The sequence below is a fragment of the Oenanthe melanoleuca genome, chromosome 1A (assembly GCF_029582105.1).
Source record: "Oenanthe melanoleuca isolate GR-GAL-2019-014 chromosome 1A, OMel1.0, whole genome shotgun sequence".
Lineage (NCBI taxonomy): Eukaryota > Metazoa > Chordata > Aves > Passeriformes > Muscicapidae > Oenanthe > Oenanthe melanoleuca.
This window is the reverse complement of record NC_079334.1, coordinates 13,391,223-13,409,721: the sequence shown is the minus strand read 5'-3', so window position 1 is coordinate 13,409,721 and position 18,499 is coordinate 13,391,223.

The following is an 18,499-nucleotide window of genomic DNA, read 5'->3' as shown; positions in this document are numbered from 1 at the left end:
TTTTTTTTTTTCCCTGGGTTCTGTGCCCTGGAGCATGTAGAAAAACCAGGTAAGAAGAGATTAGGATTTATTAACCTAAAAGCTCATTGAGGCCCTAATACCAAGGCAGGCTCTGTTCCCCTCTTCCCTGGGAACCTGGTGTGCCAGGATGCTCCTGGGGAGCTGCCTGGGGTCGGGTGTGCAGCTACCACCATGCATCTTGTGAGCTTGAGAAAGAAGATCACCAGCAGTGGGGAAAAGAGGAAAAGAAAGGAAAAAAACTGAGGCACTTACTTCTAAGCTCAATTAAATAACACTGAGTATATCCTTTTTTCCATTTATTCATGCCTTATATTAGTAAAATAGGATTTTTAAGTGCATTTAACATCTTTATCTAACCGTTCCGCTATATTAATCAGGCCCCCAGAAAAGAACACTAGCTATTATTATAGCATTTAATTAGTTTTGTAACCAAATCCTCTTATTATGAATTCATATGGAAGAAATTCTTTCTTCGAAGACATTATTTCAAAGATTTGGTTACCACAGTAGACTGTCTTTAATTAAATCATTTTTTAGAAAGTAAATTGTCTTTAACCTTTTTACAGCACATTTTCAGAGCTTTTTCTTTTTAATCCAAAGAGATGAGCTGTTATTGTCCCCGAAGAAGCCTCTGACATCACATTTGTAACATCAAAAATAATTATGCTCCATGGAAATGTAGGTCTTCCTTAGCAAGAATTCATCTGCTGTAAAGAAAGGCAACTGTGTGGTATCTCAGAAGTTTCAGGGCATGATGTGTGGGATAGGAAGTTTCTTTGTCTGACTACTTCTCGGTAGAACCATCCCTTACATTTTGCAAAGAACTCTGTAATTCACTAGATGTGAATTCAAGTGTATCCTCAATTCACAGGGCATGGGCTGTCTGTTTAGCTTGGTTTATATTTACATTTTTTCGACTTTATCTTAACTTGTCAGTTTCCCAGATTGAAGAACATGTCAAGTTCGTTTTTTCTACTGACTGATTTCTCTACTCCCCAGTGTTTTTTGTCACTGGTTTGCTGAAACAGTATTTATATAGCTCCACTGGCTCTAAAGCTCTTATCCTTCTAATGTTTTGGATTTTACAAGTGAAATGAAAATAGAAAAGAAATAGAGACAATCAAATGCCTGGAGCTTAAAACAAAGTATGTGCAACCTACCATCTCACTTGAAATTTAATAAAAGAAATAATTATGTAAATATAACATAGAGTTATAGATTTATATTTTGTTCATAACACATAGTGTAATATAAGTTGTATATTTTCATGTTTTGGTTTTATGTTATCATTCATGCCACAATAAATGAAAAAAAACAGGAGTTGATGTACTCTTTTAAAAAATACAATGTGGATTGCCACCATCCTGGGTTTTTGGTTTTGGTTTTGGGGTTTTTGTTTCTTTTGCATTCCCTTTTTTCAGTATTACTGCCCTGCAAGGCACCAATAAAACAGCAAATGTGTTCTTTACCTATCCTGTGGTCTGTTTCCCACTTATTATAGCAAAGGGTGTGCTAGCACACTTTCCTGTCAAGAGAACAAAACAGCTGGGCTCAAGCAGCAGAAAATGAGATTTGGATTCAGCTTATCAGTCTGCTCCGAAATTCAAGATTTTCATCAAATCGCAGGACAAAAAGATCACCCCATCTTTCAAATATTCGCATTAAAACAGAAGGAGAAGTTGGTCCATGAACAATGCAGTACAGTGCAATTTCCAGTTCATTGTCAGGATGATAAGCAGATGGCCGAATCCAGAGGTTTGGCCCATGCCCGCCTTCCCAAGCTCCGTCCTCTTGCCACAGGCTTGTCTGCTCAGACACCAAGGCATGCTCAGGGAAATACCCAATTATAAACGCCAGTGACACAAAGCTATGAAAAAAATAGCTCTGCTCATAGTTAGTCAAAATGTCCCAACATGCTGCCTAAACAGTTCATGAAGTTTTGACAGCAGCATATGGCACGAAGTGGGATGAAATGAATTTGTACCTGTTTTTGACAGTAAGTTATTCTGATGGGTGCTTACTCTCAAGTGCCTACGGCTTGACAGATGCCACTCCATGGTTCCAGATTTCCTAAAGGGAAAGGCAATATTTGGGAAAGCAAGAGGTAGCTTGTGGAGATCTTATGAACCTGTCCCCACTTCTTTGGTTTGCCAGGTTGTCCTCTGTGATTTTCCTGTGAGGGAAGTGGCACCTGAAACTTCCCACCAGCAAATCAGAGATCTGTTCCAGCAGCTTCCTGATAGAGCCAAGAGCACCTACAGAGCACCTGTCCAGTGGAAGTAGAAATGGGCTTGAGAGGAGTCATATGATGGTGGCTCAGGCCAAAGAAATCGGAATCGTTTAACCCCTCAAAATCCCTTTTTCTGATACTGTCAGCAACATGTGATGAAGGGAGCCCCTCTCTGGTGCTGACATGGCATACACTACCCACCTGAATCTGAGCGTGACTGAACAGTGAGGTCATGAGATGGAGTGACTTAGAATTATTTTCTTTTTTTTTTTCCTTTTTTTCTTTTGTTTTATTGTTTCCATTTTAGTGGGGCTGGTACCTGAAAGAAGCAAAAATGTTCCCTCTATCTGTGGTGGAAAAATGTCAAGGAGAAACTGAGAAAATCTAAGCTGAAGATACATCTAAACTGTAATATAGGATAAGGCTGGGCTTTGCAAAACCAAGGATGACAACTAGTTAAACCCTAAGTATGCAGCTGAAGTAAAAAAACCCAAAAGTTTCTAGTGTCCTTAAGTGATATGGCCCAGACTTGGGAGTGGTAACAATTCTCTCCCTAGACAAGTTGTGAGGGGATTTTGGTTGGGATTTTGGTTTTGTGTTGTTTGTTTGGTTTTTTTCTTTCAAAAACTTCTAAAACATTCCAGCAATTGCCTGTAGCAGGAAGGAAGAAAATGAGGATAATTATGACATTAAACTATTTCTAAAAGAAAGACATGTGACAATTAGCGCATGCCTACCAAGAAAGTAACATACCAAGCTCTGTGTGTGTAAGAAAGTTAAAAGACCCCCTGCAGAAGCCATGAGAGGTTATGGAAGTGTATGTGCCTCATGAGGAAGCTCAGTGCTGTGACTTTGGCATGAGTGAGAAAAGGGTGCATGGGAGCTTGTCAATAAGCTCTCAGTTAATAAAAATTCAGCAATACTGCAAGAAACCAATGTGGGAGAAGAGCAGGCAGCATCTGTCAGGTCAGCCAGTGGAAAATACATGCTGTAAAGGTACAGAAAATTCTGTGAACATATTTATCTAAGTAATCTGGTGCCTGAGACCAGCAAGAGAGTTGGAGTAGCTAATTTTAGTCCCTGGGATGTTCCGTTCATGTCTGGTAGTGTTACAGTGGCACTTAAGCACTGGAATCAGAGATTCTTGCAAGATTACGACAAAGATATGAAAAAGAAACAAGCACTGTACCGTCCTTGGCCTAATTCAGGAAGGCTGGTGGTGTCAGCAGCCCTGTGAGCATCCAGGTGCCCCGCTGCACCACATCTCTGTTGGAGAAGCTGTGCAGGGCAGGGTGGCAGCCTGCCTTCACTGCTCTGGGGTGGAACTGCAAGGCACTGCAGGAGTTCTGTGAGTGTTTTCCTCTAGTAAGTAAATTTGATCTAAGTTCATGCAGGAGAAATCCTGAAGATTCCAAAGTATGATTTGAAGCTGTTGCTGTCCAACCAAATACTGCATTCATCATTGCAGCCACGGTCTTATGGCATTGCTCAGGTGGATCACAGGTTCCTACTACCCACACACGCCCATGAGCCTTCCACCTGCACTTACATCACATCTGGCCTGGCCAGTTGGAAATCCAGACTTGGAAGATGGCTGTCTGTATCCAGCACCCTGAGAGATCAGCCAGTGCTTAGTGGTTGGGGGATTTTTTTTGTTTTGAGCAGCAGGTATCTATGGCCAGGGGAGCAGGGAGAGGACCAAGTGCTCAGATGGAGTTGTCCTCCACCACAGACAGATTCTGCTCAGAGCACTGGATGCCTAACACATTCAGCTGTTGCCACCACCCAGCTCCGTATGGCTGAAGAGGATTTGATGAGGGTTTCCCACCCACTAACATGATCAGAGCGAACTGCTTGACATGAGATTAATAATTAATAGATTTCAGGGTTGTTTATTTGCACATTTACAACAATTTACCTTTTAGGACATTTCTAAACTTGGTGTAAGAGGCAGCATGGAATGTTACTTTGACCAAAGTCAGGCATGCCTTTCACCCCTTCCTTGTGGAGGCCAAGCCTTTGGAAGAGGTTAAAGTTGCACCAAAATGCTCCTCTCCACAAAAACCTAAAGTACTTTCAGCAGGAAGACTTTCAGTAGAGTTGGGCCTAAATGACAGTAGAATGGTACACACATAATTGAAAACCTAATTAAAAGCACAAATTTAAAGTTTAGTGAAAACTCTCCAGCCCTGAGTGGCAATTCAAGCTGCAGTTTGAATAGCTTTTTGAGATAGGTCAGACTTAGTTTGAATTTTGACTGTGTGTTTAGTCTTAGTTAGCAATGTCAGGAAGGAGGGATGCTTGGTGTATCCCAAGTGATGTACATAAACTGCTGGCATAGGCACAGTTGTAGCCATAAGAGGGATCCTTTTTAGTGCGAATTATCACCCCTGGAAAATGTTACTGGTAGTTTCAGGCAGCATCCCTGGTGCTCCAGGGCCTGGGGTGAGTGTAAGCTGTCCTGATGGAGCTGTACAGAACTGACTGTGTGTGTCTGAAGACAGGGCTCAAGCTAAACCCTGCAAAACCCCTCCTATGCCCCTGCAAGAGCATCCCCGCACAGGGATTTGTGTCAGTTTAACTTCACATTATCAGCACAACTTTCACAGGCACTGAATGCCTAACCCACCGAGGATAAATCAATGCCTCCCGTTGTATTTAAGAGAGATATGACTTAAATACAGTAAGTAAATCAAAGTAATTATTTAAAATTAAAATGATTTAAGAGAGTTAATCTGGGAGAATGGTGTGGTTGTTACAGAAGCTGCTGAGACGTGGGACTTCAGCAGCTATTCCTGACTCTGTCAGGGACTTGCTCTACAACTTCAGGAAAATTACTCAGCCCATGTCTAAGACTGCTATAATAATGCCTACTTCAAAGGGGTGTTAGGAGGTTTAATTCATTAATGCCTGCAAAGCACTTTGAGTTCTTTGGATTAAAGGCACTACAGTGCGAGGTATTATTAGCTACAGGAAAAGCTCTCAGACAAGCGTGGCATTAAATGTCTGCAGTTAAAAAAATAGGAAGAAAAAAAGCCCCAAAGATGAGCAAATTGTGGGTGGCTTGGGTTTGTTTTTTTCTCTGTGGCCAGGTTTTCATTAGTCAGATCTGTGCTTTGCTAAACTGAGGCCAGAGATGGTACAGCTCAGGGTCTGATTTTGTTGTCACTTCTAGAGTGCCTATATTTTTAACATAACTATTTGGATTTGGGGCTTCTTTTGGGGGCTTCATTTTATCAAAATCCAGATTTTGTGCATCAAAAGCCTATTCAAATTCCCTCTAAGGATGTATTTATCCACGGAGTTAAACAAGAAGAAAATAATTTTCCTTTGTATTGACAACATAAGAGGTTTTTTAATTCAGTTTGTGTGTTTACATTCCCAACGAAAATCTATTCATTTTGATTTTAAAGGGCTAATATTTTCAATATTGATAATTATCTGGAATCCAAAAGGATTTTTTGTCACAAAATGGGGTCTTTTTAATTATCTCTAGTAGAGCTGATCCACCTACTGTGAGTGTAATTGCAAACAGAAAAATTGGGATAGACAACCAGAAATGGACTAAATGGAAGAAATTTTTTAGTGACTGCCTTGCTCCCAAGTATTAATTTATTTCTGGTGTTAAGTTTCAAGAGCAAACAGCCAAAGGTAGCAGGTTGTTTCTGTAGGTCCAGATTTAAATCTTGTTTGATCTTCTCATTCACTTGGTGCCTGTGCATGGGAATCCCACAGGGCAGGGATCAGCAGGATTTCTCCCATCAAAACCAAGCAGAAAAGGTGAGAATACAAGAAAGGTTCAGAAAGCAATGTGCTAAGGAACACCTTAAAGCTGTCACACCTACCTTGTTACCTAAATTCATACAGCTCTTACTTATTTTTTATTCTTTATACTTTTGAAACTTTTCAAGTGGAACTTATTGACTTAAAATTAAATATAACCAACGGCCCACCCTCATTCCCCTTAATGAAAAGACAGCAACACAACAGCTTAAAATTTATTTTTTTTTTTAAGCATTTCTGCTTTTAAGCACTTCAGCGAGGGAAACCTTTTAACTTCACTTTGTTTCCTGGTCCCATTGAAAGAGAAGACAGAGGAAGTGAAGGATAAGTGATTCTGGCTCCCAGAGATGCTTTGTTTCTCTTCTGATAGAATCTGAAACTTCATGTAGGTGGTGGGTAGAGCCATCATAACCTGCTTTCTTCTGAATGAATAAGGAAGGTCAATATATTATCGTATCAAGGAAGAAGAAATTACATGGGCATTCCCCCCAGACAATAAAGACAATTCTGACAGCATGATCAAAACAACTGGATAACTTTTTTCTTTTCTTACAGACACACCAATGTTTAAATGACAGCTGAAAGCAGATGATGGACTAAACACATTATTCTCTGTTCCATGTACTTTTTTATAATAGAAGTATATCTTGAAGACTATATTCAAGTTGATCAAATAAGTCAATTTGTCAATAAAACAGATTAGGCAACCTGTCTGCTGAGATGATATCTGTCAAACAACATATTTTTGTTAACACAATCTGGAAGCAAATGCCTTCACAAAATACAATGCATAAAATCCCCGCAACGCCACTTTTAAGTTTATTGAAACAGAGTTCTGCCTTGTTTCAGTTACAAGCATTTAGACTTTCTTTAAATTTTAGTTGCTAGCTAACAAACCACAGTTTGGAATAGACTAGTAACAAGTGTTAATGGCCTGGTGGGCACAGTCTGCTGCCAGCATGCGGATATATTCCCAAGCTCTTGGCAGTGTCCACTCTGTGAGCACAAGGCACCATCAGTGGGATTGATGCAGGTGTATTTCCATTTCTTCACTCACTGTTTTTTCTCCATTCCCCCACCTTTTTCCCCGCTGTTGCTCACTACTGAGGCATGTTCAGCATCTAATGTGCCTTGTCACATCACGAGCGCTGTCACTGCACTCAGCAGATTCAGGCATGATGCTCTGACATGTGTATGCTGAGGCAAAGAACCCCTGGGAGATGCTGGGCCCTGATCTGGGCTCAGCATCATGGGGGGATCTCTCAGTTTGCTCTGCATGACAAAAAAAACATGACAAAAAGCACTAAAAAGGAAGCACTGACATGCACAAGTACAGAGTGATCAAACATGAGTAATGTGAAGATAAACCACGTAAAGACACATCGCTGAAAATATGTATTGATAACTCTGAGAGAGCACAAGTTGTCCAATTTAAGGTAAAATCAGTGCCTGGAAAAGGCTAGAAAACTTTCAATCTGACCATGGGGAAACTTAGATCAACCAGTCTCAGATGCTAGTGGGTTTGCCACGAGCATTTCAATCCAGGTGGTTTAATTTGTGTGGTTTTCTCACATCCCTTCCCTCCCTGTGCTAATTCCATGTAATCCTCAGGAAAATGGGGCTCAGGAAAATGGGGCTCAGAAAAATGGGGTTCAGAAACTCAGATTCTTCTTTCCCAGCTGGGGGAAAACTTGTCATATGCACTAATAGGCTGAAAGTTCAAATAGAACTGGTTTGGGTTTGATTTATGTTTTGTTGTGGTTTTTTTAAACAGAATTTGGGAAGTATTTTGTTGCTCAACTATTTGCTGCAAAGGCTGAGGAAAGCTGAAGCTACTCCAAAGTGTCAACAGGCTGTAACAGGAGGTTCAACTGTTGTGCCTGAAACCAAGCATGCAAATAAAAAGAAGGATTAAATCCTGACAGAGATTTAAGGACTTTCCCACCCAAGCTTGCCTCTACAGATTCAGGCTGCTGCTAAGAATTAATGAAGTAATTTGCTATTGCCCTCAATACTGCATCAACACCTTTTGGGACAGAAGAGCTTCCATTCAGAAAAATCTTTCCAAAATGTCCAAATATGGAAAGTATATTCTGAAAGGTGTAGATTGTTAAAAAATAACAAAACTCTGCAGAAAATGTTTAAAGGTAGTAGTGGAAAGAGATGGGTATTAGAAAAAAGAAGTCCAAAAATCCCTGTCAAAAATTTATGTCAGAACATTACTTTTTGCAGTGAAATTATTGCAAAAGTCAAAGATATTCCCATAAAGTCCACTGAGGAACTCATTCAAGTTCTTGTAGTGGAAATGCCCATTTACAAAAGTGAATGGCACACCTGGTAGGAACACGAGCTTCCCATTTATTTCTCCAACAATCTGAGTTTATGTGATCACATGGTGATATCAGGAATGTTAAATTATGTACCCAGTCCTACAAACCCTGAAGAATGAGATAGCCAGCAATCTACTCTCATTCAGAATAATTCAGAATAATTTGGCATGTCTCCACATTGTAAGTAACTAGTGTTACCCCTAGCCATTGCTCTTTACAGCAAAAACATGTGCAAAATGTCTTCATTCAGCCTAGTAGTATCATATGTCAATCAGATTCAGGATTCAGAACTGGCCAGCAATATCCTAAAAAAAAAAAAAAAAGTCATCCCTCTTGTTTGAATCACTTCAAATTAACTTGACTCTGTCATGTTACTGGCAAGAATATTCTTTCTTAAGCATATGACTTCTAACCTTTTCATTTTTTTTGAGGGAGGGGGTGGTTGTTGGTTGCTTGGTTGTTTTTTTGATTTTGGTCTTTGGATTTGTCTGCAGGTAAAAAGGGTCTGGTTTAAGATTACAAGACTAATTTAGCCTGGGGCTTTGGCAAACAGTTGAACATTGTCTACAGTGCACTGAGGCTTACTGACACCATTTAAAACCTCTGTAACCTCAGGTTTTATGATAACATGTGTGTGTGTGTGATATGCATATGCTTATGTTTAAGTGACATCAGCTGTTTGCTTTGTGTCTTAATGATGGCATTGAAACTTACTAAGCTAAAGCCAGGGAAAGACAATATTGATCTAAAATTCTACCAGATTGTCAGACTTCTTTTAACAAAAAAAGCAAACTGGTTTTGCTTTTGACCATAGCATCCAGGTCTTCTTCTTCCCTGCTCCAAAAAGAAATGACACTGCTGACACCTGATGCTAACATGTGGCAAATCCCAAATATCTACAGCACAGCTCTGGCATTATTTTCCTGAGATTTCCCTGAAGAGTTGCTCTGTTGCCAAATCCAGTTCTTTTACTTTTTCTCTCAGTCCTAGATGACTTTATTAGGATTCACAGATGTACAGAGAATAACACCAATTTTACAGTATTTCTTGCAGGTTTGAGGGAAAGATAAGGCCCCACTAAGACACCCCGTTCCCAGCAGATCAGGAAGAGCCGCATGTAACCCACAGAGGAAAATGAATGTTACTGGAGTTTACAAGAAATCAATAAATGGTTCTATTATTAGTATGCCTTCAGCCACCTTGATGCTTTCATAATCCTCAACATAAAATGTTTGTGCGGGCTGCTCAGAGACCTCGGGCCAAGGTGTAAGTGGGGGGCTGATACATCATGGCACTGATATGTCAGGAGTCACCTCTCCTTGTAGCCACCAGGTACATGGGAGGGAAAGGCCAATGGCAGCACACACAGAGTGGTACAGCCCGCACAGAACTGTAAAATAAAATATGCCTGTGCTGTGAGCTGATCAGGTGTGTGTAGTGTCCCTAAACAGGCTGCTGCAAGGATGCATCCTGACAGAAGCAAAGCTTCAAAAACTGGACTATCTGTGCAAACTGTGGCTCTCCTCAGGCGTATGCAGTATTTATATTTAGTTTCCAACTGCATATTATTTGCCGTTTTTCCTTCCTGGGGCCCTGGCTTAGCACAGAGACACAGATGTACTGACTTTCACACAAATCTGAAGGCAGCATTTCCCTTGTAGCTCACTGCTCCAACCATGTCTCTTGGCCTCTGCTGTGACCCACCGTGATAGCCCCATCACCGAGGCAAATGCATCCTCTTCTTTTGGCAAACGTATTGCCTTCCTTTGACACACGTGGCCGTGCTTGCATTTTTCTCAACTGTTTGCTGTCTTCAGATCTCTGGGAGGTCAGAGGGTAGGGTAAGCATCATTTTGCCAATGAATTCATAGTGAATTAAAGGTTAAAATTTTGGCTAATTTTAGGCACACAAGTGGATAAAAGACCCAAAGCTGCCTGCTGGTTTAAGTCTGCCAACCTGTTTCCCTTTGTCTTCAGCTGCTGCCCCAAGCACACAGCCTTTCCACTAGGCAGGTTAAGACCCAGATTGAGAAAATGGGGACTATACAACCAGTGGCAAATCCTGCCTCAGGCAGGTACAGAATTCAGACACTTCCGTGTTCATTCTTCCACCTGCTGAAAATCTTTCCTTCCTATACCCCACTGGGACCATGTTTTGCAGTATGGGAGGTATAAATCCTTCTTTCACCCCTCAGCTGGCAGCAGATTAACCCCACTGCCTTTGGTGGCATTTCCAGGTGGGTGGCAACCTAAATGCTCCTGGTGGCATTTCCAGGGGTAGGGGAGCATTATTTTTCTTCAAAAGGTGACAGTTACTGAATTTGCTGTACCTTGATGCTGAACAACTCTTTGTAATTGGTACCAAGAGATGACATCACTGAAACTTATTTTTGTGTCATTATCCTCACCCAAGGTAAACATGGAATGTTGTCATGCCATTATGTGATATAAATATGTCATCATAATTTGTCTCTACACATCATAAATATTTTATTATATGGCATTCTTACACCTCCAGATATCTTTTTCCGTATGAATAGTGATTACTCAAAGTATTTACTGTAATTATGTCACTTGATGAAATTACAGTAATTACAATGAAAAATGATAGCCCATGACTAACGAGTTAAAACAGCATGGAAATTCACATAAAAATTACATTAAAAATGTTAAAGATCTGAGGCAAACTTACGAAAGCAAGGAAATTCACAATTAAGAATTGAATCTCTAATAACATTTCAGTGTGCTACAGTTTTACCTTATATGGTAGAAGAAGGAAAGGAGGGGAAAAAACCAAAAAGAGGTATTACCTGAATAGGAATAAAGTGCAAAAGTGAACTACTGCAGAGCATAACCTGTGTATTTTGTATAAGGTGCGCAGCAAGATTGGCCAGTGCTGTACAGCAGCATTGAAAGGTGTTTCATCAGGAGCAAAAAGCAAAGGAACTGAAGTCAGAGCTGAGGTGAGGAACTGTCACCTGGGATGAAGTTTCTACCCAAGGAACTTCAGAGAACATAATTTTTTGATAGGCTGGGATAAAATCACTGGAGGGCCGCAGTTCCAAACTTAGGAGATGGTGGCTGGCAGGTCCCAGGAACATGTCTGAGTCTCCCAGCAGTTATGAAGCTTTGATAACTAAGCTGTGCTCACAGCTGTTGTAATGCCACTTCCTTTTGCACCAAAAAAAATATTTTCACAAACCTTGGTACCTCAAGCAGCCACACAAGGTGCTGTTTCACACCCACACTGTGTCCTTGCTGCCACCTGCACCCCAGGGAGGCACAAGTCCCTCTGACAGAGAAGATTCACAACCAAATCTGTCATGACAAGAGGATGATTCTTCTTATATTCACTTCTTATTCCATTCTTATTTTCTACATGAAAATAAATTATTCTGTGGTTAAATGTTGATGGTGCCTCAGAAGCAAAGAGGAGCCACTGATGCTAATTTTGCTTGTATGCTTCTTGGCTCAGAGTGAGCCATGAACATAACTACGAGAGGAATTCAGGGCTGGTCATCTCCTCCTTCCACAACTGGTGCTCTTGTTGATTCCAGCAAGGCACAGAATCACTATGGACTTCATTCCTTTTGAAGTTGTCCCCAAGCTGCTTTCAAACTGAGATGCCCAAATTCTATGTTTCACCAAATCAGGAAACCCCACTGAACTGAACCATCACTGCACAGGAGAAGAAAACTTGATTTAGCTGGATTACATGACAGACAGACTGACTGACTGGGGCAGGGGGTCAGAGAGACAGGGAGAGAAAAGGAAAGGAAAAAAGGAAATAAGGAAAGGGAGAAAGTGAGAAAGAAAAATGCTGTTTCCAGTTAGAATATCCAGTAATAATTTAGTAAATGGTGCCATTTTAGAAAATGTGCTATTCATATTTATGAAAGGCTTGATAGATGCAGCTGCATCCTTTAACAAATTATTATAAGGCATGGTATGAAAGGCATTAGTAAGAAATGCTTAACAGATGATGCTGTGACAAGCTGTTACAACGTGTGTTATAAGACGTCAATATTATTAAATCTATGGGCTTGGTTAGCACATGAATATAAATAATTTTTATGCATGCTACAAATTGCCATGCTTTATTAATAATGAAGTGTTTATAAATGGAACCTTGCTGTAAAGCATTATTAAATGCAGCTACTCAGAGGACCTTGGAGTAATAATGTAGTAGAATTATCATGCTGAGAAACAGACAAGAAAGGCTGCTTTATTTTACTGTCTGAGTCGACATGGGTTCAAACACACTGGGCTTTGATTCCTGAAAACCCATGTGGTAGGGGCCACCAGTAGTCACTGGATGAAAGGTGCTGTTGTCACATTCTTTGTTACTCTGAAAACACTTTGGCCTCACCTACATGGGATTTACACCGATGTAAGTATAAGCACCAGTGGAGTAACTCCTGATTAACCCTGCTGTAAGTGATACATGCTGTGGGCCACATTTTCTTTCCCAAGTGAGAGCTGACTGAAAGGTAACTGTGTGTTGTAAGGCATTCTTCTGGTGGAAAGAAAAAAGACAAAAATAAGAAAAACAGCATGTATATTTGAAAAGATACATTTCCCTGCATCTCAAATTCTGCCCTTCCAACAGCTATCTTCCAAAAGAATCAAAAAGAAACATCTTTGCAGGGCTTTTTACTGCACAAAAAATTCATGTTTTTCCAGAAGTTACCATGACTCAGCAACGTGCAGGAGTGGTTTCATTCATCTCTTCTGAGCATCATGCAGGAAAGCATTGTTGGCTTCTATTCTTCTAACCATTTCATGCCCTCATGTTTGAGTCTCTAGTACCCCATGGAATGCACCAGTGTACTTCCAGAGAGAGTAACCATAGAACATATGTCTTAGGCTGCAGAGATTGAAGTGCCTTTAACAGAATGACATACTGTGTGATGGCAAACAAAGTCTTTTACATTCTCAATTACTTTTTTTTTTCCAAATGCATTTTAGTTAACGTTTAAAGTGGATGGAGGGGAGGGGAGGGGAGGGGAGGGGAGGGGAGGGGAGGGGAGGGGAGGGGAGGGGAGGGGAGGGGAGGGGAGGGGAGGGGAGGGGAGGGGAGGAGGGGGATGGTTTTCAATCATCTACCTGTTCTACCTTTTAAGGCTAATATTTTTTAAAATAGTTTTTCACAAACCCCATGTTATTTTGATGATGGGACCTGAAACACAGTGAGAGGGCCACAAATGACCAGATGTGAGAAGGTGTGTAAATGTCAATATCTAAGGGTTTCAGTGGAGGCAAAACCACTCAGCTCACCTCGCATCATGTACCATCTAGAAAAAAAGGATATGTGAGCATCACTCAGGTCCTGATGCAGCACCTGGGCAATCCCTCTTCTCTTCCAGTCCTGCTCCCTTTAATGCCAGCAGTGAGAGCAAGAGGATGAGACCATTTCATGTATCACCTCTGTTATCAACCAGGAACTGAAAAGCAAACCAAAATACTACCTAACTGCATGAAGCTCATAAATGGTGCAGATGGTTTCGTTCTAAGTTCTGGGCAAAAGTTCAAATAGATTTTTTTCAAACAGATACATACTTATACTGACCAAAGCCTTAGACTTCCCCTTTTTGGGTTTTTGGTTTGTTTTTTGTTTTTTGGTTTTTTTTTGGTGGTTTTTTTTTGTTTTTTTTGTTTTTTGTTTTGTTTTGTTTTGTTTTGTTTTGTTTTGTTTTGTTATTTTTTTTAATTTTTCACACCGGTGTTTCATGGCACACAAAGATTAATGTAAAACAAGCATGCTGAGGGACTTGTATTTATCTCTTAGCCTTGATGTGAAAGCAATCTTCACTATCTTCATGCAATAGTTTCTGGTCTAGTTTACAGTCCCTCCTGCTACAATTCATCTCATTTATTTTCTTTGTTTCCCCATTCTTCATCGTTCATTTCTGAGCCAACTTTTTACTTACTCCACGACTCCTGCACCCAAGGCATTATTATTATTAACCTTGGATGTGGAACTGTGTCCAAAATTTTCTCTGAAGTGTAAACATCTCTGGCATTTCATTACAAAATTTGCCATTGTGTTCCAAAACTCCTTACTATAAACTTCAAGGTCACTTCCATCTTCCCCTGGGAGTGTTCCAGCTCCCATGCTGGAGCTGGGAGACGGAGATGTCGAAACTACAGGAGTCAGTGCTTCAGGAATAACACCCAGCTTTTCAGCTTGGCAATGGGGCTTTGCTTGAGGAAATGTAGGATTTCCATGTGCTGCTGAATAGGAACCAAAAAAAAGGGCAAATGCTGCTTGTGGGTCAGATGATCCTCGCTTGTCCTTCCACACTTTCCAAGAGCTGCACAGAGTTCCCACATGAGTGTGAGGGATGGACAGAGACAGAAAGGAGGCACAAGTCCTCCTAAATGCCTGGGCTGGAGCCAACTTGTTTCAGACTCAGGGTCTGAGGCTGAGGCTGGAATGTGGCATGAAGGGGAAAAGCCCTTCTGTGATCGGCCACATGCTGCTTGCTTGCCAGTCCCTACCTGGTCTCTGTCCCCTTAGGTAAAATCACAGCAACAGCAAAGTAGTCATTGGTGCTTTTGCTGCACCCCATGAATTTTTCAACTCATGAGTTGATTGATAGCCTTATTACTTAGCACACCTCTATACCTGCAATAAGTGTAGCAATCAGCAAAACAGCAGAAAACTGTATTAAGTACATCTGGAGAAGAGTGAAAATAACACCTGGCATTTAGCACAGTTCATCAAAGGATCTCAAAATGCTCAGCAAACTTTAATAAAGAGACATGATGCCCAGTGAGTCTGGAAATATTGTGACAGCCAGATTAAACCCAGACAAAGTGAGAAAGCAAGGCACACTGGAGTGGCACCAGTGCAGCAGCAGGGTTGTCACCCTCAGTGAGTACACTGATGCAGCGTCACCTCCACTTTCCCCTGCTATGAATCCTGGGAAAGCCTCCCTCTGCCCAGCACTGCCTTCCAAAACCCCTGGCTGCTGGACCAGATTCGGCTGCTTTTGGTCCTCCCCCCATCCCACCTGAGAGCATCAGATACTCATTCCCACACACGTCTAATGCTGGCTCACCACCCTTTTCCTGTGGTGTGATGGATAGGCTGGATCACAAGAAAGCATGGCTGACAGTGGCCCTGTTTAGCCTGTATTTACACACTCGGTTCATTCAGCATTTTTGTTTTATACATTTCTCTATTTAGATGATGTGTGAATTCCTTGTACACATTTTTTTTCCTCAGAGTCATGTAGCGAGTGTTTGTGCATCTGTATTGTGCTCTACTTTTCCTCATGTTCACAGTTTTCTATTAAAATATTTCCATAAAACAGGTTGTTACCAAAAATAAATGAACACATACAAATTAATACATGAAAACAGATGAGTTATATAGAATATTTACAAACAATGGGATAGAATTCAAAACTTCTCATAAACACAGCATACAAACAAGTATATACATACTCCATGTTTACTAGCATTTATTTTAAGAGTTCCTTGGTAATTCTGAGGTAGACTTAGGCTGACAGAAAATCTTCTTCTTCCCATTGCAGATTGACAGGAAATCAGAAAAATATCTCATTTAACAGCCAAATGGAAAAGATCTTATTTTGTACCCAGCTTGTGTTTCCTCAGCCTGCAGAAATAAACACACACAGTGTAAAAATTGGGCCGGAGAGCAGTGCTGACATGACCAAGACTCAGTCTCCATGTATGGTAAATGAAGCTCAGAGCTTTGAGTGCTGTGGCCAGTGTTAGGCTGTAGGCAAACAGGAGGTCCCTAGATCCTGGCTGCTGGGCATGCAGCCCATCTGTTTGCTATCTAAAACACTGGAAAGAGATAAATATCTCAGTGAATAAGAAATTCCCACAAGACAGCATTCAGAGAGCAGGTATGCCACCAAGCTCTGCAAGAGAAGAAAAAGCAAAAATGTTAACGACTTTCCCAACCTTCAGTCCAAAATAAAAGTTAAGCAAGAAGAAGAAGGGGTTTGAAATGCGATTCTGGCTTTCTTAAATGAGATCACTGAAGGCAGTGGAACCAACTGACTTTTCAATTCCCAGACTATTCCTGTGAGCCCATGGTTTGCCCCATAACCCAGTGCTGAAGTGCCTTGGTGGTGCTGAGGGCTGGCAGGACACCAGGGACTGTGACATCTCATGGCTGAGACTCAGTCTCATGTTTTCACCATGGGCAGGGTCCAAGTTCCATGCTCAATCACTCTGCCAGCATTGCTGGACTTCTCAGGTGCTAGGTGAGTAGTGTAATACTGGGATAAACGCCAGCACAACCTGCCTGTGAGATTGATACAAGCAAATATGGCACTTCATATCCCCAAGCTGCCGAGGCAAAGCTGGAGAATTCTTAGTGATGGCCTCCTGCCTCTGCAGCACAAGATCCCCTTCTGCACACTTTGACAAATGGGAGGCTTATTAAAACTAGGAAAGGCAGGTCTGACTTTTTCTCCACTTCCAAGAGAAGGTTGTTTTGTCAACATTTTGCCAGAGTTTGGGAGTGTGAAATTGGCTATTCATGTGCTGCCTGCACAAGTACTGTAATTTTAAAGTGAAAGCAATTAATTTTAGTTGTTGACTTAAACTGCTGTTGAAAGGTACTTAATTTCCTAACTCTTCCACCTATAAATAGATTAAGGGTTACATGAGAGTCAAGTTGTGCTCATTTGTCCTCCCTCTAGATAGATTTCCCATGGCTGCTTATCTATCAGCTCCCCCCGAGCCTTAACACAATTTGTTTCTCAAATTGATTTAGCTTGCTTGCTCTCTTTGCCAAAAAAATGGCTCCTCTATAAAGAAAAAAAAAAAAATAGAAAGGAAAAAAGGGGGGAAAAAGCCAAAACAAAACAAAAAAACTCCCATAACACCAAAAAACAAACAAACAAAAAACAAAACAAAAAAAACCACCAAAACCAAATCAAACCAAAACAAAACCACTAATTGGAACCAATTTTTTTGGAAGAGAGATTGAGCAATGAGAAATGTGTGTCTTGAACTTATGATTGAGAGAGCTAAAGAAAATGTGTCTTTTAGAGAGATAAACATTTGTGTTAGCAGTCTGGAAGGACTACCAGGACTGGGGATTCACAGCTCCATCAATGCTTCCGGAAGCTGTGTGTGCCCAGCAGCTGCACCATAAATCCCTCTGTCTATCCAACAGCTATTATTTGGTAATTTTTCTCATTATTACTTATTCATGTACTGGCTGCATTTCTTTTTCCTGCTTTCTGTTATGACCCAAGAAGGCAACCATGAGATCTACAACTGCAAAGGACTTTTTTTTCCTATGGAAGCTTATTGCAAGAAGGAATATTACCAATGTTGAGGATATTTAAAGTGTTCCGCTAGAACATACACATACACACACATATTCACATAAGGCAAACAAAGTTGATTGATGCACACTGATGTGCTGTAGTTTAATGCAAATTAATCAGAGTGCTTGCCCATGGGCTACCTCATCCCTTCCCTGTTCCTGTCCCAGGACCTAGGCCGCGAGGGTTTGGAGGACACTCATATTTTCTGATGCAGACAAGGACATCTGGGTAAGTATGAATCACCATTCGAAGGCACCATTTGTATTTTCATGGAGTGCATATTTAAAGAAAAAGAATCCCTTGATATAAAAATTCTGTGGTTGTCTTGCTGCCACTCACCTGATCTCTGATCTGGAGCTGCAAAATTAATTTACTCCTCATCATAGCACTGAACAGAATTAGAAAAGGTATGTGTCTTATCTCTGGAGATGCCAAATCCTTATATGCTAACTCTGCACTACAGAGCTCTTGACAAAAGGGGAGGAAAAACACAAGTACACCAAATAGTGTATAGCTGCAGATATCTAGGTATACTTATCTTTCAAATAGTAGTATTCTGTGACATAGGGATTTGTGCTTGTTCAAGGTACCCAGAATATTTTGATAACCCAAAATATAGACCTATGGTTTTCAATTTGTGAAAGGACTGTGCCATGCAGTTCAGAGCTCTCACACAGATGGGTTTCCTGGTCACACTTTGACTATTTGTGGTGCTAAAATTAGAGGTTTTAATATGTCTGTCCCTCACCTTGACCACAACTGTTACTCCCACCACATTGCTGGATATTCTGAGGTCTAGGTGATAAAATACAGAT